General features: G+C 37.3%; 1 long non-coding RNA gene across 1 annotated transcript; it reads left to right on the top strand.

The window, feature by feature from the left end:
• The first annotated feature begins 17,628 nt into the window (after window positions 1-17,628).
• On the top strand, window positions 17,629-23,214 carry LOC129627199 (uncharacterized). The gene is made up of 3 exons (XR_008702476.1): window positions 17,629-18,033; window positions 18,844-18,943; window positions 22,797-23,214. It is a non-coding gene; the product is annotated as an uncharacterized LOC129627199 (long non-coding RNA).
• The last annotated feature ends 3,242 nt before the right edge of the window (window positions 23,215-26,456 follow it).

The raw sequence follows: 26,456 nt of genomic DNA, 5'->3' as shown, positions 1-26,456 counted from the left end.
AATGGCAACCTACTCCAGTATTCTTGCCTGGAGAATCCCACGGACAGAGGATCCTGGCAGGCTATAGTCTACGCAGTTGCAAGCATCAGACACGACTTAGCAACTAAAGAGAGAGAGTGGAGAAAAGGGAATGCTCTTGCACTATTGGAAATACTATTGAATGTAAATTGTTACAGCCACTATGGAAGACAGTGTGGAGATTTTCTGTAAAAAACTAGGAATAAAACCACCATATGACCCAGCAATCCCACTCCTAGGCATATACCCTGAGAAAACCAAACTTGGAAAGGACACATGTATCCCATTGTTCATTGCAGTGCTATTTATAATAGCTAGAACATGGAAGCAACCCAGATGATAATCAACAGATGAATGGATAAAGAGGTTGTGGTACATATACACAAGGGAATATTCCTCAACCATAAAAAGGAAAGTGTTTGAGTCGGTTCTGATGAGATGGATGAACATAGAACCTATTATATAGAGAGAAGTGAATCAGAAAGAGAAAGATAAATATCATATTCTAATGCATATATATGGAATCTAGAAAAATGGTACTGAAGAATTTATTTACAGTGCAGCAATGGAGAAACAGACATAGAGAATAGACTTATGGACATGGAGAGAAGGGAGGAGAGGATGAGATGTGTGGAAAGAGTAACATGGAAACTTACATTACCATATGTAAAATACATAGCCAATGGAAATTTGCTGTATGGCTCAGGAAACTCAAAGAGGGGCTCTGTATCAATCTAGAGGGGTGGGATGGGGAGGGAAATGGGAGGGAGTTTCAAAAGGGAAGGGATATATGTATACCTGTGGCTGATTCATGTTGAAGTTTGACAGAAAAAAAGAAAATTCTGTAAAGCAATTATCCTTCAATAAAAAAAATAATTAAAAAAGATTCATTTAGGATCCATTATTTATACCAGGAATAAATATGCTATTATTTTTAAAATATAGTGACCCACATTTTTCATACCTCTATGAAGTGATGGATGGCTTCATTTTTATTTTACATCAGATTTCCTTACATGTTTATATATGTATTTCAGAACTCTAATTTTGCTCCATTGGGTCAAATTTTCTGCTTGTATAACTATACCACAGTGTATTTAGGAGTAAGGCTTTGATATATATTTTAGTAATAACAAGTCAGTTCTTTGTTTGCTAACTTTTTGAAATCTTTATCTGTTAAATTTCATGACAGCCCTTGCTATCTGGTGGTGTCGGTACTTTAGGTTAAAAAATGTGTTATCAAAATTGCCTTGGCTCATCCTTATCCCTTTCCATTTCCACACATATTTTAGTTTTTATTCATTTGGTTTTTGTTTGTTTTTCTTTTTTTTTTGGCTATGCCGTGAGGCATGTGGGATCCTAGTCCTCTGACCAGGAATCAAACCTATGCTTTCTACAGTGGAAGTGTGGTGTTAACCACTGGACCATCAGGGAAGCCCCTCCACATACATTTTTTATTCAGCTTGTGATTTCAAATACCTGGCATTATTTTGATTGGAATTGCATTTTATCTGTGGATCAAATGATAGTTCATATTTTTATAATAGTTTGTCTTTGAATGCATAAGTATATAAATATGTTTTTATGTAAGCATTTCATAATTTTTTCATTAACTTTACCTCTAAATTATTTGTTATTTTTGGATACAGCTCCAAATAATATAAATTTAATTTTTTGTTGAATTTATGTAAAATACATTTACTGGTTTTATACAGAGTTTATATATGATGACCTTAAAAAATGCATTTAAATCTAACAGTTTGTTTTTAGATTATTTGGATATTCTTTAAATAAAATTATGCCAACAGGACATAATCATATTTTTTCATTGCAATCTTTGGCCTTTCCTATATTTTTTAATTGCTTTATTGACATATAATTAACATATCATATAATTCACTCATTTAATGGGTACAACTTAACAGCTCTGTTATGTTCACAGAGCTGTGTATCCATCACTACAATCACTTTTAGAACATTTCAATTCATCCCCCACAAAAACTGGCACTGTTTAGCTGTCATCCTCCACCAAATCTCCATTCCTCTAGTCTTAGGAAATCAGCTTTGTGTCTCTATAGATTTGTCTATTCTGGAGATTTTGTATAATTGGAGTAAGACAATATATAGATTTTTGTTAATGGCATCTTTAGGTTGGCAACATATTTTCAAGTTTCACTCATGTTGTCACATGCATCATTTAGTTCACTTCAGTACTTCAGTCATGTCCGACTCATTGCGACCCCATTGACTGCAGCACGCCAGGCTCCCCTGTCCGTTGCCAACTCCAGGAGCTTGCTTAAACTCACATCCATCGAGTCGGTGATGCCATCCAACCATCTCATCCTCTATCGTCCCCTTCTCCTCCTGCCTTCAATCTTTCCCAGCATCAGGGTCTTTTCCAGTGAATCAGTTCTTTACATCAGGTGGCAAAGTATTGGAGTTTCAGCTTCAGCATCAGACCTTCCAATGAATATTCAGGACTGATCTCCTTTAGGATGGACTGGTTGGATCTCCTTGCAGTTCAAGGGACTCTCAAGGGTCTTCTCCAACACCACAGTTCAGAAGCATCAGTTCTTCAGCACTCAGCATTCTCTATGATCCAACTCTCACATCCATACATGACTACTGGAAAAACCATAGCTTTGACTAGATATATCATTACCCCTTTCCTTTTTATTCCTCAATAATAGTGCATTATATTGGTATAAAACATTTTATTTATCCATTCACCAATTGACAAAAATTTAGATTGCTTTTAATTTTTGGCTATTATGATTAATACGGGAGAAGGCAATGGCACCCCACTCCAGTACTGTTGCCCAGAAAATCCCATGGGTGGAGGAGCCTGGTAGGCTGCAGTCCATGGGGTCACTAAGAGTCGGACACGACTGAGCGACTTCATTTTCACTTTCCACTTTCATGCATTGGAGAAGGAAATGGCAACCCACTCCAGCGTTCTTGCCTGGAGAATCCCAGGGATGGGGGAGCCTGGTGGGCTGCCGTCTATGGGGTCGCACAGAGTCAGAAATGACTGAAGCGACGTAGTAGTAGTAGTATGATTAATACAAATTTATGTACAGATTTCTTGCTTTTAGTTTAGAGTATTTTCAGTCTGTTGTTTGCATTGTTGCTGGTGTTTTAGTTATAGCTTTTTAAATCAATTTTTATTGGAGTATAGTTGCTTTACAATTTTGTGATAGTTCCTACTATACAGAAAAGTGAATCAGCCATGTGTATACATATATTCCCTTCCTTTTAAACTTCCTTCTCATCTGGGCCACCACAGTGTATTAACTACAGTTCCCTGTGCTGTCCTTAAAAAAGCATTACTTAGTTCAAGGTCATAATTTTCACCTATGTTTCCTTCTAAGAGTTTTAATTTTAGCTCCTACATTTAGGTATTTGATCAATTTTGAGTTTGTATTTTTATATGGTATAGTTAGGGGTCCAACTTCTTTATTTGCATGTGGGAATTCAATTGTCTATGCAAGTATTTTTGCCTGGAAAATTCCATGGGCAGAGGAGCCTGGTGGGTGACAGTTCATAGGTTGCAAAGAGAAGGACACGGCTGAGCACGCACACACATTCAATTGTCTCTGCACTATTTGCTGAACAACTTTTGTTTTCCAATTTAATTGTCTTGTCCTTTTCAAAAAGCAACTGGCAATAAATATGAGCATTCACGTCTGGACTCTCTTTTTCATTTAATTGATTTGTATGTCTATTATTATGCCAGCATCATATTGTTTTGATTACTTTGTTGTTGTGGTTCAGTCACTAAGCTGTGTCCGACTCTTTGCAACCCCATGGACTAGAGCATGCCAGGCTCACCCATCCTTCAGTATCTCCAAGAGTTTGCTCAAATTCATGTCCATTGAGTCAGTGATGCTACCTAACCATCTCATTCTCTGCTGCCCCCTTCTCATTTTGCCTTCACTCTTTCCCACCATTAGGGCCTTTTCCAATGAGTCAGCTGTTAATTTCAAGTGGTCAAAGTATTGGAACTTCAGCATCAGTCCTTCCAATGAATTTTCTGGGTTGACTTCCTTTAGGATTGACTAGTTTGATTTCCTTGTAGACCAGGGGAATCTCAAGAGTTTTCTCCAGCACCACAATTCAAAAGCATCCATTCTTTAGCACTCAGTCTTCTTTATGGTCCAACTCTCACATCCATACATGACTACTGGCAAAACCATAGCTTTGACTATATGGACCTTTGTCTGGAAGGTGATGTCTCTGTTTTTTTAATACTCTAGGCTTCCCAGGCGGCACTAGTGTTAAAGAACCCATTCCTAATCAGGAGATGTAAAAGACTTGGGTTTGATTTTTGGGTCAGGAAGATCCCCTGGAGAAGGAAATGGCAATCTACTCCTGTATTCTTGCCTCAGAAATCCCATGTACAGGGAACCTGGTGGGCTACAGTCGATGGGGTCACGAAGAGTCAGACACAACTGAAGCATCTTAACAGCATGTTTGTAGCAGCAGCACAAGTTTGTCAGTCCAGACTCCTTCCATTTTATGCCCCTAGCAGTATTTGTTCTTAATCATGACATTTGTCCCTGACATATTATGAAAGTATACATTTACTTACTATTTGTCTTCTCTTTCTAGAAGGCAAATTCTTGAGAAGAGAGCTTTATGTTGTCCACTTTTGGATTTATACTGTCTTTTGGTCAAAGAGGTATTGAAAATTTGACAGTGGAAGCAAATTTTTAAAGGTGTACACACACTTTGGAGATATTGCTGGTTTAGTTCCAGACCACTAGAATAAAACAAATATTGCAAATTTTCATTTCTCTAGGATAAATATCCAAGTGAAGTTCTGAGTCTTATTTTAAGTGTGTATTTACCTTTATAAAAAATGCCAAACTAATTCTAGACTAGTTGTAGCCATTTTACATTCTCATCAGTAATGTGTAAGAGATCTGGTTGCTCTGTACCCTTTCCAGCATTTACTATTGTCAATATATGTTTTCTATTGGATTTGGCTGGGAGGGATTGGGGGCAAGAGGAGAAGGGGATGACAAAGGATGAGATGGCTGGATGGCATCACTAACTCGATGGACGTGAGTCTCAGTGAACTCCAGGAGTTGGTGATGGACAGGGAGGCCTGGAGTGCTGCGATTCATGGGGTCACAAAGAGCGGACACGACTGAGCAACTGATCTGATCTGATCTGATTTGATTTGGTGGATTTATTTACATTTCTATATTAACTAATGATTTTGATCATTTTTATATGTGCTATGTGCCATTTATCCATCTTCTTAAATGAAATGTCAGACTTTCTCATTTTCTATTTGGATTATTTGCTTTCTTAGCATTTTCATCATATATTCTGTATCCAAATCTTTACAGATGCAATTAGAAACTATGTCCTTAGTCTGTGGTTTGAATTTTAATCTTCATCATTGAGAAATTTACAGAGAAAATGTTTTATTTTTAATGGTTTGTTTTTTTCCCCATTTATGACTATCCCTCTGTTATTTTGTTTAAGAACATTTGCCTGACCCTAGGTTAAAAACACATTCTATGTCTTCTTCTATATAGTTTTAAGATGTGTGATCCATTTATGAGTTAATTTTGCATAATGTGTGAAGTAAAATAGAGTTTTGTGCAGGCAAGTCAATTGTTCAGAGAAATTAGAAGTTTGGGAGATCATAAAAAAAAAAATATGCCAGAAAGCAATCTGTGAGGTACAGAACTAAGATATTGGCAGTATGTAGCGTGTGAAACATTTAGTTCATCAAGTTGGCAAAATATAGCTGAGAATATAGCATTTTGTTGCACTCTGAGGAGTTGAAATCATTTAAAACTTCTGTACCGAACAATCAAAGAATATCATTTCCCAAGCAATGGATGTTGGTAGGCATCAGACAAAAAGAAGAAATTCAACTGAGATTCTGAAAAGCTCATAGTTCTCCTTTAGATTCAATTACACCCACTGAGCATCTGCAGGTGTGTGGTGAGAACTCAAAGAATTTATCATTAAATGTCTTTATATCTGAGATTGAATGTATTCAAATCAGTGGTTCCCTTGGACAAGTTCTAGTCTTCTCAATGGAGTGAATTCTTCGAGTGCTCAGCTCCAACAATAGATGCATTCCTGCCTCATGAAGTAAAATGCAGTCCCCTCACAAATCAGAGGAAACTATATGGTCATTTTTTATTCATTTGTCTTATCCAGCATCTAAATCTTTTCTGCATTAAGGAAAGAGCCCAATTCCTCTCACCACACTCACTGTGAGCCTTTAAAAGGGACAAAAGATACCACATGTTATAGAATATTAAAATGTAGGGTGCTTCTTTTCCAAGCCACACTCATGGATAGGTCTCCATTCCTTCCAATCAAATACAATTATCTGGAACTTAAATGGTATCTACATACTCAAGCAGCAAAAACAAACGAACAAAAAAACCCATTACTGGTGGAACAAAAACAATAGTATTCTCCATAAGGAACTGGCTGCGAGGCAGAGAGAGAAAATATTCAGTCAGATCCTTGATAGGAAGGTAGATACTATTTGTGATCATGGAATGAGAGTGTGGTTAATCAATGTGGAGAAAAAGCTTTACATGAGGGCAAAAATCTTGCTATAGGAAGAATTAACTAGATTAAATGTAACAGCTTTAATAGTTAGGACAGGCCGTAATTATCTACCTTGGTCAATTTTGACTTTTTTAACTGACACAATTGTGATATTACAATAAAGACAACCTCAAGATTACTAGGTTTTGCCCTTCAACAAAGAAACATTCTCAGCTCTTGAGTTTAGTGCTTTAATTCTAAAATCTCTTCCTTGAGTGACTATTGGAGAAGGAAATGGCAACCCACTCCAGTATTCTTGCTGGAGAATCCCAGGGACGGAGGAGCCTGGTTGGTTGCCGTCTATGGGGTCGCGCAGTGTTGGACGCGACTGAAGCGACTTAGCAGCAGCAGCAGCAGCAACAAAGCAACTATAGTCCTAAATTCAGTCTGATTATGTTATTTTCTTCCAATACAGAGTTGGCCCTTCCTGTTTGCAGATTTTGCATCTGCAGATTCGACCTGACTGCAGATAAAAAGTAATTTTAAAGTTCTAAAAAATTCCAAAAGCAAAATTTGAACTTTCCATGTGTCAGAAACTTTAAATGGCATAAATACTGTAATAGGTGTTATAAACAATCTATAGATGCTCTAAAGCAATCTCTAGGTCTCTAACTCTGGAATCTAATACCTGATGATCTGAGGTGGAGCTGATGTAATAATAATAATAGAAATAAAGTACACAATAAACATAATGCACTTGAATCATCTTAAAACCATCTGCCCCCTATCTGTGGGAAATCTGTCCTCCATGAAACTGGTCCCTAGTGCCAAAATGGTTGTGGACTCCTGCTTTAAAGTATGCTGCTGCTGCTCAGTCGCTTCAGTCGTGTCTGAATCTGTGCGACCCCATAGACAGCAGCCCACCAGGCCCCATCTTTATATTATGGGCATGCGAAGGTTATATGTAAATACTATGTCATTGTATATGATACCTGAGCATCCTTAGATTTTGTTATCTACAGAAGGTGCTGAAATTAATCCACAGAGGATACCAAGGGACAACTGTACATGCCTCATATTACATTCTCACATGTATTCTCAGTTTTCTGCAAATGTAACTGGACAGAGTTGTGCAATTATTTGCCATGTGTAGCTTTCCTCCTGAAATAGACAAGCTTGCAACTCTAGGGTTTCCTGAGGTCTGACTCTAGAAAAAGATCTGTAACCCGTGTAGGGGACACCAGCTGTGTCAAAAATCATGATTTTGATTGGAAAACTCAATATTTTTATGACATATTCCCCACTCTTAAAAATATCTATAGTTCAAATCAAAATCTCAACAATTACTTCTAGAGACTGGCAAGCAGGTCATATTTACATACAAATACGAATTACCACAGGTATACATACCTGTGGCGGATTCGTTTTGATGTTTGGCAAAACTAATACAGTGTTTCAGGTTTAAAAATAAAATAAAATTAAAAAAAAAAGAAATACCCTAATTAAAAAAAAATACGAATTACCTAGAATAGCCACAAAAAAATCTTGAAAAGGAAAGAAAAATGGAAAATGAAGATTTACATTACCAGTATCATTCAGGGTTCAACTCTAGGATTATCATGGCAGACAATAAAAGTTAGGTTTAGAGCTTCCCTAGTTCCTGTCTGATGAGACTATATAGTCTTTGCTGAAAAATCAGAGACTAGTCATACCTGAGGTGAGGGTTATAGACTGAATGTTTGTGTCCCTGCAAAATTCATAGGGTGATGGTATAAGGAGGTGAGGTTTTTGGGAGTCATAGGGATGGAACCCTCCTGAATGGGATTAGCACCCTTAATTTTTTTTTAAAAATACCTCTTTCCCTTCCATTCTGTGAGGACAATAAGGATGCTCTTAGCAGACACCAAATCAAGGCTGGTGCCTTGATCTTGGATTTCCCAACCTCCAGAACTGTGAGAAAAGTGACTTAAGTCATTCATTCTATAGCAGCCCCAAAAGAGTAAGACAATAAGGAAATATCAGTAATTTTCAGCAGTATGTTGTCATTTAAGTGGAGCTTTCCAGTGAAAGCTGGCATCAGCTGCCAGCAGTGTGAATGAGTTGCAGTAGATAAAATTATTATTGTGTATTTTGTGTTTTATGTCCCAAGTTAAATTCATTTAAAAATATTTTGTAACATATACTTGGAAACGTGATTGATTTGTTTTTATTTTTTACTATGACTATCATTTTCTTTCTTTTTTTTTTTCGTTTAGTTATTTTGTTATATTGTTCATTCCTTTGGGTGTTCTATATAAATCATCAGGTTTTTTCCCTTTTGGTCTTTATGCCATTCATTTTATTTCCCCCTAAATTGCTAAGCCCAATATTGAATAGAAATAGTGATAAAGAGCATTCTTGTTTATCCCCGACTTTAGTGAAAGCATTCAAGCCCTCATCAACAGATGTAAAGTTAAGTGTTGGGTTTTCCAAGATGTTGTTACGCAGATTGAGAAATATTCTTTATGCTCCCTGTTTGCTAAGACACAGGGATCTTTTTTAACTTTTTATTTTGCATTGGGGTATAGGCAATCACAATGTACATCACAATGTTGTGATAGCAGGTGAACAGTGAGGGGACTCAGCCATACATATACATGTATCCATTCTTCCCCCAAAACCTCCTTCCCATCCAGGCTGTCACAGAACACTGAGCAGTTCACTGTGCTTTACAATAGGTCCTTGTTATCCATTTAAAATATAGCAGCGTGTACATGCTCATCTCAAACTCCCTAACTATCTCTTCCCGTATCCTTCCCACAACAGCCATAAACTTGTTGTCAAAGCTTGTGAGTCTCTTTCTGTTTTTGTATGATTTCTTTTTAGATTCTACATATAAGGGATGTCATATGATATTTCTCCTCCTCTGTCTGACTTGCTTCACTCAACATGACACTCTCTGTGCCCATTCATGTTGCTGCAAATGGCATTATTTCGTTCTTGTTTTATAGTTGAGTAATATTCCATTGTGTATATGCACCACGTCTTCTTTATCCATTCCTCTGTCAATGGACATTTAGGTTGCTTCCATGTCTTGGCTACTATAAACAGAAAACACTGGGCTCTTGCTTGAATGGATATTAAAATTTCCCAAATGTGTTTTCCACATCTTGGGAAATGGTTATATGATTATCTCTTTTGTTCTGTTAATATCATAAATTCTATTAACTTTTAGAATGTGAAACTTTTATTTAGAACTTGTATTTCAGAAATTAATACCACTGATTTATGATATATTATTTTGTGCATTGCTAGAATTGACTTGTTAAAATATTATTGAGAATTTTTATGTCTTTTTCATGAAATATGTTTGTCAAGTTTTGACATCAGATTTATACTGGTCTTCTAAATCAGGTTGTGCAATATTATTTTCTCAACAAGTTTTTTTTTTTTAAATATAATTGGCAGTCATTCTTCCTTATATGTTTGATTTCTCCAGAGAAGCCATCTGGATCAACAATTTTCTGGATAATAAGGAATTTTGATTTATTTTAAATTTAATTATTTTTATAATTATGGAATATTCTAAATTAACATTTCTCTGTGTCTGTTGTAGGTTTTATCTTTCAGGACTAAAGTCTATTTCACTTATGTTGTTAGATTTACTTTGATACAAAACTGTTCATAACATTAACTTATTGTGTTTCTTGTGACTAAAGTATATGTATTGATGTTTCCACTATTTTTCATTTGAGCTACTGGTTGCTTAGCAATGTGTTTTTAATTTCTATATATCTATGAATCTCCCAAACTTCCCTTGTTACTGATTTGTAATTTAATTATATTGTGGTCATAATATATACTTTGAAATTATCATTTCTTTAAAACGTATTAGAGTTGTTTTATGGCCAAAATATAGTTTGTATTGGATAATGTTCAACGTGCACTTCAGAGAATGTGTATTTGCTGTTGTGGATGGAGTGTTCTACAAGCGACTGTTGATATACTTTGTTAACAGTGAGTTTTAAGTCTTTCTATTTCCTTATTGATCTCCTGCCTCATTGTCTTATCCATTACTGGAAGGAGGGTGTAAAGGTCCGCAACTAGTATTCTTGAATAGTCTGTTTAATTGTTCAAATCTGCCAGTTTTTGTATCCTTCATCTTGGGACTCTTGTTTGAAATTGTTATATCTTCTGAATTGAAACTTTTATCATTATAAAATCCCTCCTTTGTCTCTAGAAAAGCTTTTAATTTAATTATCTATTCTGTTTGATATTAGATTGGCTATCTTTTGTTTGTAGATTGTATTTTATATCTTTTGACATCTTTTTGCTAAAAATATATTAATGTGTTTGCATCTAAACATTCTCTTTTAGACAACATAGTCACATTTTTATACATTTTGCTCATATCCATATTTTAAGTGTTTAATCCATTTATATATTATGTAATTATTTCCAAGTTATGATTTATGTTTTTTCCTATTTGATTGCTATCATGTCTCAGGTAATTTTTTTCCATTATTTGCCCATTATTGCCCTTTTTTTGTTCAATATATTCTACTGCACCATTTAAAAATCCTTCTTATTTCTTTATTTTTTTTCTAGTTAACATCTTAACAGTTGTCTTGAGGATTACAACTAACTTCTTAATTTATAACAATTTAGCTTTATTTAATATCAAATTACTATTAATAGCACACAGAAGGTGCTACCGTGTGTCTCCATTCATTGTCTCATGTATGTGAGATCACTGACACATAAATTACAACTTTGTTTGTTATAGATACACTAATCCTGAACTTAGTTATTTGTGTGTGTTTTTAATAAAAATCAGATAGGAAAAAGTAATAAGCAAAAATTTGTATACTGTTTTTTATATTTACCTGTGTAATTATCATTATTGATGCTCTTCATATCTTTATATGAATATGAGCTACTTGTAGGGTTCTTTTATTTTAGCTGAAAGATTATCTTAAGTGTTTCTTGTAGGGAAGGTCAGCTAGTGACAACTCTCACTTTTTTAAAATCTGCTGCTGCTGATGCCAAGTCGCTTCAGTCGTGTCCGACTCTGTGCGACCCCATAGACAGCAGCCCACCAGGCACCCCCATCCCTGGGATTCTCCAGGCAAGAACACTGGAGTGGGTTGCCATTGCCTTCTCCAATGCATGAAAGTGAAAAGTGAAAGTGAAGTCGCTCAGTCGCGTCTGACTCTTAGTGACCCCATGGACTGCAGCCTACCAGGCTCCTCCGCCCATGGGATTTTCCAGGCAAGAGGACTGGAGTGGGGTGCCATTTTTAAATCTAGGAAGGTCTTAATTTCTCCGTAATTTTTGAAGGATAGTTTTGTGGCAATAGAATTTTTGGTTGATAATATTTTTCTTCAAATTCCTTCAGTGTGTCATCTCTGAATTTTGTGATTTCTGAATAGAAATGAACTATTAACACTATTAAATATTATATATAACATCTCTCTTCTTTTTGGCTGGTTTCAGATTCTCAATATTTTTTCAATAGTTTGATTTTGGTATACCTAGGTGTGAATTGCTTTGGGTTTATTCTACTTGTCCTTAATAGAGCCTCTTGAATGTGCAGACTGTTTTGTTCAAATTTAGAAAACTTTAGCCATTAATTGCATGAATATTGCTTCTGTTTCTCTCTCTCCTCTCCTTTCAGTACTTTCATTATGTGTATGATGGTGGGAGTATAAGAAATCCCCTTTGTTAAAAAATAGTTGGTTCTGAAAACAAGTACTATATTATTCTGGCCATTAAACAAATCTGCCCTCTTCCCCAGAAAAAGAAGAAGTATATGTCTTCCAAGACGATTTGATATACAATAATCCTTGACTTGGTAGTTCACAGCAAAAGCTTGTAGACACAAGACATGTAGAAATGTTATGGAGAGATCTCCACATATATTCTTTTGGAAAAGATCCCTTTTCTTCCTGTTTGCATAAGAAATAACAGTAACTTAGGTAACCTTGAGGCTTCCCTGGTGGCTCAGATGGTAAAGAATTTGCCTGAAATGAAGGCGACCTGGGTTCAATCCCTGGGTGGGGAACATCCCCTGGAGAAGAGAATGGCTACCCACCTCAGTATTCTTGTCTGGAGAATTACATGGACAGAGGAACCTGCTGGGCTACAGTCCATGAGGTAGTCCACAAACTTTCGCTTCACGAGGTAACCCTAATTTTGCTGCTCACATGTGTGTTAAGTTGCTTCAGTCCTGTCTGACTCTTTGTGACCCTATGGACTGTAGCCTGCCAGGCTCCTGTGTCCATGGGATTCTCTAGGCAAGAATATTAGAGTGAGTTGTCATGTCCTTCTCCAAGGGATCCTCCCAGCCTAGGGATTGAACCCACATCTCTTGAGTCTTCTGCATTGGCAGGTGGGTTCTTTACCGCTAGTGACACTCACAGCACCTACATATGAAAATAAGAAGTAGGGATGTTTAACCCTTTTATTTATTTTTCAGGTGTAGAAACTTAGATTTGTAATACTCCATTCAATGGAACCACTCATAATTTTCTGTAATCATGCATTTTTTTCCTCTTTCTACCTAGATTCTATTATTATCTCATCACAGATTTACATAGGCAGTAATCTTACTGTGTTTCATGTAGTTCCTTGTAAAGTACAGTGTTATGCTCCTCTATATCTTATGTACAAAAACATTTATAACAGAACTTTATATATATGTGTATATATATATATAATATATATGTCATAAAAAGGGATTGACCCTTATTTTTACCATACATAAAAATTTTAATTTTTAAAAATTATTTATTTTAATTGGAGGGTAATTACTTTACAATATTTTAGTGGGTTCTGCCATACATTAACATGAATCAGCCATGGGTGTATATGTGTCCCTCCATCCCTAAACACCCTCCCACCTCCTTCCCCATGCCATCTCTCAGGGTCATCCCAATGCACCAGCCCTGAGCACCCTTTCTCATGCATCAAACCTGGACTGACAATCTATTTCACATATGGTAATATATATGTTTCAATGCTACTCTCTCAAATCATCCCACCCTCACTTTCTCCCACAGAGTCCAAAAGTCTGTTCTTTATCTCTGTGTCTCTTTTACTGTCTCGTATATAGGGTCATCATTACCATCTTTCTAAATTCCATATATATGTGTTAATATACTGTATTGGTGTTTTTCTTTCTGACTTACTTCACTCTTTATAATAGGCTCCAGTTTCATCCACCTCATTAGAACTGATTCAAATGTGTTCTTTTATATAGCTGAGTAATATTCCATTGTGTATCTGTGCCACAGCTTTCTTATCCATTCATCTGCTGATGAACATCTAGGTTGCTTCCATGTCCTGGCTATTGTAAACAGTGCTGTGATGAACATTGAGGTACATGTGTCTATTTAAATTCTGGTTTCCTCAGTATGTATGCCCAGCAGTGGGATTGCTGGGTCATATGGCAGTTCTATTTCCAGTTTTTTAAGGAATCTCCACACTGTTCTCTATAGTGGCTGTACTAGTTTGCATTCCCACCAACAGTGTAAGAGGGTTCCCTTTTCTCCACACTCTCTCCAGCATTTATTGTTTGTAGACTTTTTGTTGATGGCCATTCTGACTGGCATGAGATGGTACCTCATTGTGGTTTTTGATTTGCATTTCTCTAAACTCCAATACTTTGGCCACTTGATGTGAAGAGCTGACTCATTGGAAAAGACCCTGATGATGGGAAAGATTGAGGGCAGGAGGAGAAGAGGATGACAGAGGATGAGATGGTTGGATGGCATCATCAACTCGATGGACATGGGTTTGGGTGGACTCCGGAAGTTGGTGATGGACAGGGAGGCCTGGCGCAAAGAGTTGGACATGACTGACCAACTGAACTGAAACTGATGATGAGTGATGTTGAGCATCTTTTCATGCGTTTGTTAGCCATCTGTATGTCTTCTTTGGAGAAATGTCTGTTTAGTTCTTTGGCCCATTTTTTGATTGCGTCATTTATATTTCTGGTATTGAGCTGCATGAGCTGCTTGTATATTTTTGAGATTAATTCTCAAATACAGCATATATAAGCATATATCATCAAAAAGATATTTTATCTTCAGTTAAATGATTTTACAACTTGCATCTCCAACTTCATATTGTTTTGTAACCTTTGATCTATTTTCTCTTAAGTGGAATTTAGTATGTGATTCCCACTCAAATGATTGTCACCATCCATTTTTATGGCAGGACACATAATTGGATCTCCTATAAGTTGATACTTTGCTGACAGATAAGTCTCATATTTTGGTTTATAAGTGACCCAATGGTATGTGATACATATGATCTCTGAGAGCACAGCATCAAAGGCTGAAGACACAGAAAGAAGCAAAAGCAGCCTTATTGAGAAAGTAGATATTCTACATAGTTGCAGCCTGGGTTGAGGGTATGTGCCAAATGATGATGAATGAGTAGAACGGCATCACTTGAAAAGGAAGTCTTCTGATTTAATTAGGGTTGCTCTTGAAACAGTCTAGGATAATAATTTGTGTTGTTGTTGTTTAGTCACTAATCTCTTGTTACCTCATGGACTGTAGACTGCCAGGCTCCTCCGTCCATGGGATTTCCAGGCAAGAATACTGGCGTGGGTTGCCATTTTCTTCTCCAGGGGATCTTCCCAACCCAGGGATGAAACCTGCATCTTCTGCATTGGCAGGTGGATTCTTTACCACTGAGGCACCAGAGAAGACCAATAATTTGTGTACAAGAACTTTATTTAAGATGTGATCCAAGGAAGCATGAAAAGGGAAGTGAGGAGGGGAAATAAACTAATAAAAGGTGTATTAACCAGCAGGGTACCATATGGGAACCTGAAGCTCAATGGCTGGGAATCAATTGTTAGCATGCCTCAGAGAGGTGACCCCTGAGAAGTAAGGAAGGTGGTGAGTGGCTTCTCCTGGCATTTATAACTTGCCCTGTGCACAGACCACTTTGCCACTGTGGTCAGAGAAAGGCCTTTGGTGGTAGACATAGGTGCTCGGCTTTAGAAGCCATTAGAAGGTATGGAAATTTTTGAGTATTGAGGGAATTAGCATTACATCAGTACATCTCAATGGATATGAGAGTCACCCTGAGGCTTATCTATTGGCTAGTAATTCAATAAATAATAATAGTGGTATAATATGGTCATGACTGAGTGATGACTAAACAAAACAGCAATAAATAATATAGTCACAGTAGTGGTAAAAGTAACAATGACTATTTAGAGGTAGATGCACTAAAAGTAAAGCAGAAAAATAATTAGTTGGATAAAATGCATACAGCAAAATTTCACATAAAATCATAAGGTTTTGAAATATGTCCCAGTGTGAGGAATTTGGATAGGATCCTTCATATCATGAAATATAATTGAGTTATTCTTGTGTTGTGAGTCATAATAAATCTTAATTGAGGAGAACAATCTGTCAGTCATAAGAACAAGAGTCTGGAGAAACGTGCAATAACCCTGCAAGAGATTAGTGGGTTAGTCAAACATTTTAAAGGTGAGAAGACAGAAACGTTGTAAATACCTTGGAAGATTTTATTGAAGGGAAGAAATAAACAGATAAAGAAAACATCAATGAGGAAAAGCAAAGAAAGGCTTTATTATGGAAAATGATGACAGAGATTATGGTGTCCTGACAGGTACAAAGTTGGGAAGATTTTATGAATAAAGATTTGTTTGAGAAGAATCAGTCTAAATGAATCGTCACCCAAAGCTATTATTTTCCAGACACAACTAGATATTGATATCTCTAGAATGTGTAAAACCACCCTGATCATGAAAAACTTATTCTTTTTTAAAAAGTTATTTATTTTCAATTGGAGAATAATTGCTTTATAGTGTTGTGTTGGTTTCTGCCATACATCAACATAAATCAGCCATAGATATACATATGTCCATTCCCTCTTGAACCTCCATCCCACCTCCCAGCCCTCTAGGTTGTCACAGAGCACCAGGCTGAGCTCCCAGTGTCATACAGTAAATTCCCACTGGCTATTTTACATATGATAATGTGTATGTTTTGATGCTATTCTCTCAATTTGTCCCACTCTCTCCTTCCCCTGCTGAGTCCACAAGTCTGTTCTCCATGTCTACATCTCTATTGCTGCCCTGCAAATAGGTTCATCAGTTCTATTTTTCTAGATTCCATATATTGCATTAATATATGATATTTGTTTTTCTGACTGCACTCTGTGTAACAGGCTCTAGGTTCATCCACCTCACTAGAATGAACTCATATTCTTTCACTTTTATGGCTGAATAATATTTCATTGTATATATGTACCATAACTTCTTGATCCATTCCTCTGTCAATGGACATCTAGGTTACTTCCTCATCCTGGCTATTGTAAATATGGTTTCAATGAACTTTGGGCTACATGTGCCTTTTAGAGTAGTTTTCTCAGGGTATATGCCCAGTAGTGGGATTGCTGGATCATATGGTAGTTTTATTCCTAGTTTTTAAAGAAATCTCTATACTGTCCTCCATAGTGGTTGTATCAATTTACATTCCCACCAACAGTGCAAAAGGGTTCCATTTTCTCCACATCCTCTCTAGCATTTATCGTTTGTAGATTTTTTGATGGCCATTCTGACTGGTGTGAGGTGACACCTCACACCAGTCACCTCCACTGTAGAAAAACTTAGATTCTTTTTAGAAAGGGGGGTGTGTGTGTGTGTGTGTGTGTGTGTGTGTGTGTGTGTATTAGCATTTTTCCACATAACAGGATAATTATAACAAAAAAAAAGTAAGAACTGAGCCTGGTGGCTCAGTTGGTAAAGAATCTGCCTGCAATTCAGGAGAACTGCTTTGTTCTCTGGTTTGTTCCCTGGGTCAGGAAGATCCCCTGGAAGAGGGTGTGACAACCCACTCCAGTAGTCTTGCCTGGAGAATCCCCATGGACAGAGCAGCCTGGTGGGTTACAGTCCAGGGGGTTGCAAAGAGTCGGACATGACTGAGCACAGCACAGAAGAACAGAGAAGAGCAAACATCCAAGCTGGAGGTTCTCAGAATAATTTGAACATTTGTACAATGACATATAAACTTTTATTATTTCAGATTGTTTGTCCAACTCAATTGATTTCTTCTAGATTTGACCGGAAACCTGTTTTGATGACTTCTCTGTTCATGGCATTACTGGGTACCTGCTCAATTTTTGCTCCAGCCTTTCCAATTTCCTGTACAATTAGATTTGTTTGGGCATCATCATTGGCAGCAGTATACAGCAATTCTCTTGTACTTCGTAAGTTTGATTTAGTTCTTCTCACCTGGTTTTGTCAGGTTTTTAACACACTGTTTATATGATTAGCTCTTGATACTTCTCAGTTACAGAATGGGTTCCAACCAGTGCCAGACCTATCATCATGACAACGAGGGCTCTGCTTCCGACCACTGGGCAGGGGGTACTGGCTGGGCTGGCCTGCGTCTTCCGGGATTGATACATGCTACGGTGGTTCATGTCTGTGCCTTACTTCATCTTTTTTCTGTTCCTCTGGTATGTGGAGTTTTCTGGCTTGCTTTCCTTGTGATGGTTGGGCACTGAAACTTTCAATAAATGTGTATTGCTGGTCACTCACATCTTAATGAAATAAGAAAAATGTGCAGAAAAGGGCTTAATGGATGAATTTCCAAAGTTTAAGGAATATTATAAATTAAATGTGAAGCTTATTAATTTAAGCAATTTAACACAGAATTTTGCTTGGATTCACACATACATACAAACATTGCTATCACTGTCAAAGAAATAATTAATAGGAAGTACATTTGTTACAGAAAAACAAAAGTTGAGTTAGTTGACTAATGACCATATTGTGGAGAAAAAAGGTTGCAAGAGACATGATAGAACTTCATTAGGGTTGAGACAGCCTGGCTGGCAAGCTGCAGTCCATGGGGTCACAAAAGGGTTGGACATGACTTAGCGACTAAACAACAACAGAAGGAATCTTTACCACATGAAACTGTCAATAGTTTCTGAAAGTGTCTTTCTGTGTTTTTTTTTTCTAATTTAGCATCGGTCATGTCTTTTTCTTAAAAACTAAAAAAGTCCAGAAATCAAATGTTGTTTTCACATTAAATAAATGAAAAATAAAACATCAAAAAAAGATTTTAATACCATATCTAAAGTTAAGTGTTGAGGGCAGAAAATGACCCAAGTTACTTCCTGAATCATCTCTTCCTAACTGGAGAAGCCATAGTGTTCTAGAGGATTCCTGCCATCATTAAATGGAATCAAAGTATCTCTGAATTCTCATTCTGTTTTGGATTAACCTATTCCATTTCAATGTTTCTGCCTCTCTTTATAAAGGTGGTGATCTGAATCTGTTTGTTGGCTGATTGTATCTGGCAAGTTGGATAAAGCATTCAAGAAAATGAAGAAAGTAGCCAGTTAAATGGAAGAAAAGATGGTATGGAAAATCTACACATTGCAAGGAAATAATAGTTATATCTTGAAGTTTCTTCCTTATCAAGGAAAAAATTCAATACAAATAAATTATACCACCACAATGAAAGCAAAAACCCACAAACACCACTAAGAGTAGAAACTCAACTGAAGGAAAAGTCCTGGTAATCATTTTTGACCATGAATTGATGACTGAATAACTGTGGTTACAAAGCTATGAATGAATAATATGATTCCATGTAATAGCCTATATTTTAATCTAACAATGAATACATTAAAAGTACAGTGTAGCTCAAATGTGTTACACCACATAAAATCTCCACAATAGGGATTATGTTGTTTCTTTTACATTACAATTGATCTTGGCGTCATCACATAAAACTGAAGAAGGCCATGGTTTTCTTCTCCTAGTAGTACTGATGTATATGGTAATTTCTAAAAATTTGGGGGGAAATGAATAGATTACAACTGAATCAATGAGCTAAGCTTGGAAGTATTCCTAATTCATAAAGAAATGGCCCTGGAGTATAAAGGTTGTGCCAAGTACTAAATAGAAAAACTATTACTAATTCTGCTCAAACACACACATGTATGAAACAATATAAAACACAGTGATATAATGAAAGTATAAACAAAGAGCCATGAAAGTATATAGAAAATGATTCTTTTTGAGAAGTTTAAGAAATTTTGTATTGAATATGGTTTAATTTCTTAACCTTGTTTAGTGTCCCCCTTCTTGTAAAGTGGAAATAATATTAATAATTGTCTAACTTTGACACAAGATTTGTACACAACTCAAGTGAGATGAATAGTTGAAAATACTTCACAATATATAAATAAAAACATATTTTTAGGTATAAAACTTTAGTAAATACACACACACACACACATATATGTATTTATTTATTTATTATGGGGACTTCCCTGGTGACTCATCTGTAAAGAATCTGCTTGCAATGCAGAAAATGCAGGAGACACTGGTTTTGATCTCTGGGTTGAGAAGATCCCCTGGAGGAGGAAATGGCAACCCACTCAGTATTCTTGCATAGGAAAATCCCATGGCTCCTATGGACAGAGGAACCTGGCATGCCATAGTCCTTAGGGTTGCAAAGAGTTGGACACAACTGAGTGACTGAGAACACACACACACATATCTTGTTCTTTAGGATTGTAAGATGTTGTGCAAGAGATATGAAATAACTCTAGGGAAATAAGTTAGAGAATACTTACTACATTTTTTTTCATTCATGTTTCTTTAATGTGCTTGCTTTAAATATTTTCACTTTGAAGTTTCTGCAAACTGCAATGAAAGAACTTCCTTTTCTCAAACATTGTTCCAAGAAAACAAAGGCCATTTCAAGTCCCATCATGTGCAGGATAATCGTCTGCCTGTGTTTTCTGAGGCTTGTCTTCTGCCTTCATACTGTCAGTTCAGTTCAGTCACTCAGTCGTGTCTGACTCTTTACAACCCCATGGACTACAGCATGCCAGGCTTCCCTGTCCATCACCAACTTCCAGAGCTTACTCAAACTTATGTCCATTGAGTCAGTGATGCCATCCAACCATCTCATCCTCTGTCGTCCCCTTCTCCTCCTACATTCAATCTTTCCCAGCATCAGGGTCTTTTCCAATGAGTCAGTTCTTTGCATCAGGTGGCCAAAGTATTGGAATTTCAGCCTCAGCATCAGTCCTTCCAATGAATACTCAGGACTGATTTCCTTTAGGATAGACTTGTTGGATCTCCTTGCAGTCCAAGGGACTCTCAAGAGTCTTCTCCACCACGAGTGTACACGTGTTCCCCATCCTGAACTCCCCTCCCACCTCCCTCCCCATACCATCCTTCTGGGTCATCCCAGTGTACACCCATGGTGGATGCATGTTGATCTACGGTGAAACCAATACAATATTGTAAAGTAAAATAAATAAATAAAAAGAGTCTTCTCCAACACCACAGTTCAAAAGCATCAATTATTCGGTGCTCAGCTTTCTTTATAGTCCAACTCTCACATCCATACATGACTACTGGAAAAACCATAGCTTTGACTAGATGGATCTTTGTTGGCAAAGAAATGTCTCTGCTTTTTAATATGCTGTCTAGGTTGTTCATAACTTTTCTTCCAAGGAGCAAGAGTCTTTTAATTTCATGGCTGCAGTCACCATCTGCAGTGATTTTGGAGCCCCCCAAAATAAAGTCTGTCACTGTTTCCACTGTTTTCCCATCTATTTGCCATGAAGTGATGGGATCAGATGCTATGATCTTAGTTTTCTTAATGTTGAGTTTTAAACCATAAAGTAGTTGTATGTAGTTTAAGAAAGTGCCAAATTGTGTTTGCTACCTGATGTCTTCCTCCACATCTCTGAACACTGGCCTTCTGGATAACAGGACCTGGATGATTCTCAGAGCAATCTTTATATGTAAGCTTTTCCAATTACAAAAGAAGAATGGCTATATTCAACAGTTTTCTCATGAGAATAATACATACGTATGTAAATTTAAATTCTTTTTTAGGATATTCTCATTAAAGATGCTAAAAATAGCAAAGCAACTAGCAAGATGATAACCTATTGGTGAGATTAGCCAAGATGGTGGAATAGAAAGACCTTGAGTTCACCTCTTCTCAAAGGCATACCAAAATTAAAACTATGTGGAGAACAACATCAATGAAAAAGACTGGAACCTACCAAAAAAAGATCTTCTACAATTAAAAACAAGAAGGGACCAAAATGGGAGGGGTGGACTTAAAATCAAGTCCAGACCACTGGTTAGGCAATCCACAAACTAGAGAATAATCACACTGCAAAGGTTCCCCAAAAGTAGTGAGAGCTAAGCCCTACATTGGACTTCCCAGCCCAGGAGTCCTGCACAGGGAAGGTAAGCCCTCAGAACATTTGGCTTTGAAGGCTAGTGGGACTCAACTGCTGGCTACTATTTTATAATAACGAATAAATGGATTATGACCTTTAAAATTGTGAATCAATGTTAGACACATGTAACATAATATTATACATTAACTGTACTTCAGTTAAAAAAAATCTAATAACAAATCCCAAAACAAGGGCCAAATTATTTTCCAACATGCACTATTTAAAATTAATAGCATCTGTATGAATGTTACAGTTGTTCCACATCCTTGCCAATGACTGGTAAGATTGTTTTAGTCATCATAGTGGGTGGGAATGATAATTCGTTTTGGTTTTAGTCTCTTACCCTCCTAACCAATGGTGTTTAACATCTTATGTACGTATTATTAGTCATCTTTGTTCTTTTGTGAAGGGTGGAGTCAAGTCTTTACTCCACATTTTGTTGTGTAGTATTTAGTTTCCAAAAATGTTATCTAATGAATCACCTCTCCGCACATTTGTATCTTAGATAATCCTTCTGCTACATTGGATCCTAGATGGCCCTGTGATTCATTTTAACCAGTTGAATGTGATAAAAGAAAAACACTTGCCCTAAATCTAAACCTTAAGAAAGCAGAGAGCTCAATTTTTACTTACAAATTCTTGGAATTTTAACCCAGGGGTTTTTGACTCCAGAATCTCTTCTGGTCATAGCACACCTTCCCCCCCACCACCCTCCTCCATACATAGGACCTCAAGGAAAGAGGTCATGATATTATTCTTGGTAGATGATGGAAACCTTCATGCCTCTATGCAAAATTACTCAGCTTTTTTCAGCTTCTCAGCTCTTATCTGTGATGAGAATAATTTGGCAAGCCACTTCAACAGGTAACTGTGAAAGATAATATACCAAGGCATTTTAACTGCATATCTAAGTACAAATAAATTGTGTTGTTATTTATTTGCCACCATATTCAACACATATAGTGACCCCTGCCATTTCTGTTTCATTTCAGAGACAAAAAGTATAAGAAAACAGGTATCAGAGAAGAAGAGATCAGTCATCTCCCGGACACCACAGAGTGCTATCATCATCATCCTTGGACAGCTTCAGTGAGATAGGAGCTTGTTCCTATTCAGCCTCTGCAGAACGAACTCTGAGAGATGTCCTTCTGATGTCAACTCACAACCCATTTTATGGCTTGGAAGAACACTGGGAATTTCTTCAGGTGCACATGAGGAAACACTCTGGACTTAAAACCAGGAAATGCTGCTTCCAAATCATGGTCAGTACCTTACTAATCATTAAACACTTGAGCTTTCTGTCTCTTCAAAGCTTATTCCTTCACTTGAAGTGAGATATTGTTTTTTGCCCTTCTTACCTTACAGGGTTATTATGGTGATGTGATGGATATGTTAAATATATATATATGTGTATATATATACAAACACACACACACACACATATATATATAATGATTTTTTTTTTGTTCTCTTTTTTTTTTTTAATTTTATTTTATTTTTAAACTTAACATAACTGTATTAGATTTGCCAAATATCAAAATGAATCCGCCACAGGTACACATGTGTTCCCCATCCTGAACCCTCCTCCCTCCTCCCTCCCCATTCCATCCCTCTGGGTCGTCCCAGTGCACCAGCCCCAAGCATCCAGTATCGTGCATTGAACCTGGACTGGCAACTCATTTCATACATGATATTTTACATGTTTCAGTGCCATTCTCCCAAATCTTCCCACCCTCTCCCTCTCCCACAGAGTCCATAAGACTGTTCTATACATCAGTGTCTCTTTTGCTGTCTCGTACACAGGGTTATTGTTACCATCTTTCTAAATTCCATATATATGTGTTAGTATACTGTATTGGTGTTTTTCTTTCTGGCTTACTTCACTCTGTATAATAGGCTCCAGTTTCATCCACCTCATTAGAACTGATTCAAATGTATTCTTTTTAATGGCTGAATAATACTCCATTGTGTATATGTACCACTGCTTTCTTATCCATTCATCTGCTGATGGACATCTAGGTTGCTTCCATGTCCTGGCTATTATAAACAGTGCTGCGATGAACATTGGGGTACTCGTATCTCTTTCCCTTCTGGTTTCCTCAGTGTGTATGCCCAGAAGTGGGATTGCTGGATCATAAGGCATGTCTATTTCCAGTTTTTTAAGGAATCTCCACACTGTTCTCCATAGTGGCTGTACTAGTTTGCATTGCCACCAACAGTGTAAGAGGGTTCCCTTTTCTCCACACCCTCTCCAGCATTTATTACTTGTAGGCTTTTGGATCGCAGCCATTCTGACTGGTGTGAAATGGTACCTCATCGTGGTTTTGATTTGCATTTCTCTGATAATGAGTGATGTTGAGCATCTTTTCATGTGTTTGTTAGCCATCTGTATGTCTTCTTTGGAGAAATGTCTATTTAGTTCTTTGGCCCATTTTTTGATTGGGTCATTTATTTTTCTGGAGTTGAGCTGTAGGAGTTGCTTGTATATCCTCGAGATTAGTTGTTTGTCAGTTGCTTCATTTGCTATTATCTTCTCCCATTCTGAAGGCTGTCTTTTCACCTTGCTAATAGTTTCCTTTGATGTGCAGAAGCTTTTAAGGTTAATTAGGTCCCATTTGTTTATTTTTGCTTTTATTTCCAATATTCTGGGAGGTGGGTCATAGAGGATCCTGCTGTGATGTATGTCAGAGAGTGTTTTGCCTATGTTCTCCTCTAGGAGTTTTATAGTTTCTGGTCTTACGTTTAGATCTTTAATCCATTTTGAGTTTATTTTTGTGTATGGTGTTAGAAAGTGTTCTAGTTTCATTCTTTTACAAGTGGTTGACCAGAGTTCCCAGCACCACTTGTTAAAGAGATTGTCTTTAATCCATTGTATATTCTTGCCTCCTTTGTCAAAGATAAGGTGTCCATATGTGCGTGGATTTATCTCTGGGCTTTCTATTTTGTTCCATTGATCTATATTTCTGTCTTTGTGCCAGTACCATACTGTCTTGATAACTGTGGCTTTGTAGTAGAGCCTGAAGTCAGGTAGGTTGATTCCTCCAGTTCCATTCTTCTTTCTCAAGATCGCTTTGGCTATTCGAGGTTTTTTGTTTTTCCATACAAATTGTGAAATTATTTGTTCTAGCTCTGTGAAGAATGCTGTTGGTAGCTTGATAGGGATTGCATTGAATCTATAGATTGCTTTGGGTAGTATACTCATTTTCACTATATTGATTCTTCCAATCCATGAACATGGTATATTTCTCCATCTGTTAGTGTCCTCTTTGATTTCTCTCACCAGTGTTTTATAGTTTTCTATATATAGGTCTTTAGATTCTTTAGGTAGATATATTCCTAAGTATTTTATTCTTTCCGTTGCAATGGTGAATGGAATTGTTTCCTTAATTTCTCTTTCTGTTTTCTCATTATTAGTGTATAGGAATGCAAGGGATTTCTGTGTGTTGATTTTATATCCTGCAACTTTATTTAAAAAAAATACTTGGTACTACAAACCAGTGGTTCCCAAACTTTTTGGTACCACATTGTGGAAGACAATTTGTTCATGGACCAAGATTCTGGTGGGGGTGGGTGGGGTGTGGTTGATGTTTCAAGGGTTATTGGAGAAGGCAATGGCACCCCACTCCAGTACTCTTGCCTGGAAAATCCCATGGACAGAGGAGCCTGGTAGGCTGCAGTCCATGGGGTCACTAGGAGTTGGACATGACTGAGCGACTTCACTTTCACTTTTCATTTTCATGCATTGGAGAAGGGAATGGCAACCCACTCCAGTGTTCTTGCCTACAGAATCCCAGGGATGGGGGAGCCTGGTGGGCTGCCGTCTCTGGGGTCACACAGAGTCGGACACAACTGAAGCGACTTAGCAGCAGCAGCAACACTTGTTATGCACTTTATTTCTGTTATTATATCAGCTCCACCTCGGATCATCAGGCATTAGATCCTGGAGGTTGAGGACACCTGATGTAAAGGATAAATTGCTTCAATTCTTTCAAACTGTTTTAACATTTAGTTTGAGAGATTTTTATACAGAACCCTCTGTTTCTTGTCACACAGACCAAATTTCACATCTTGGTTTACAAATCTAGCCATAATTTAAAGCACTGAGTGAACACCATTTATATGCAAATAATTGTCTGACACAAAGAAAAATAACAAGCAGAATCAGTTCAGTTCAGTTCAGTTCAGTTGCTCAGTCGTGTCCGACTCTTTGCGACCCCATGAATCGCAGCACGACAGGCCTCCCTGTCCATCACCAACTCCCGGAGATCACTCAGACTCACGTCCATCGAGTCAGTGATGCCATCCAGCCATCTCATCCTCTGTCCTCCCCTTCTCCTCCTGCCCCCAATCCCTCCCAGCATCAGAGGCTTTTCCAATGAGTCAACTCTTCGCATCAGGTGGCCAAAGTACTGCAGTTTCAGCTTTAGCATCATTCCTTCCAAAGAAATCCCAGGGCTGATCTCCTTCAAAATGCACTTGTTGGATCTCCTTGCAGTCCAAGGGACTCTCAAGAGTCTTCTCCAACACCACAGTTCAAAAGCATCAATTCTTTGGCACTCAGCTTTCTTCACAGTCCAACTCTCACATCCATACATGACCACGGGAAAAGCCATAGCCTTGACTAGACGAACCTTTGTTGGCAAAGTAATGTC

Source organism: Bubalus kerabau, chromosome 14 (assembly GCF_029407905.1).
Source record: "Bubalus kerabau isolate K-KA32 ecotype Philippines breed swamp buffalo chromosome 14, PCC_UOA_SB_1v2, whole genome shotgun sequence".
NCBI lineage: Eukaryota > Metazoa > Chordata > Mammalia > Artiodactyla > Bovidae > Bubalus > Bubalus kerabau.
This window is presented reverse-complemented; position numbering and strand designations above follow the sequence as displayed.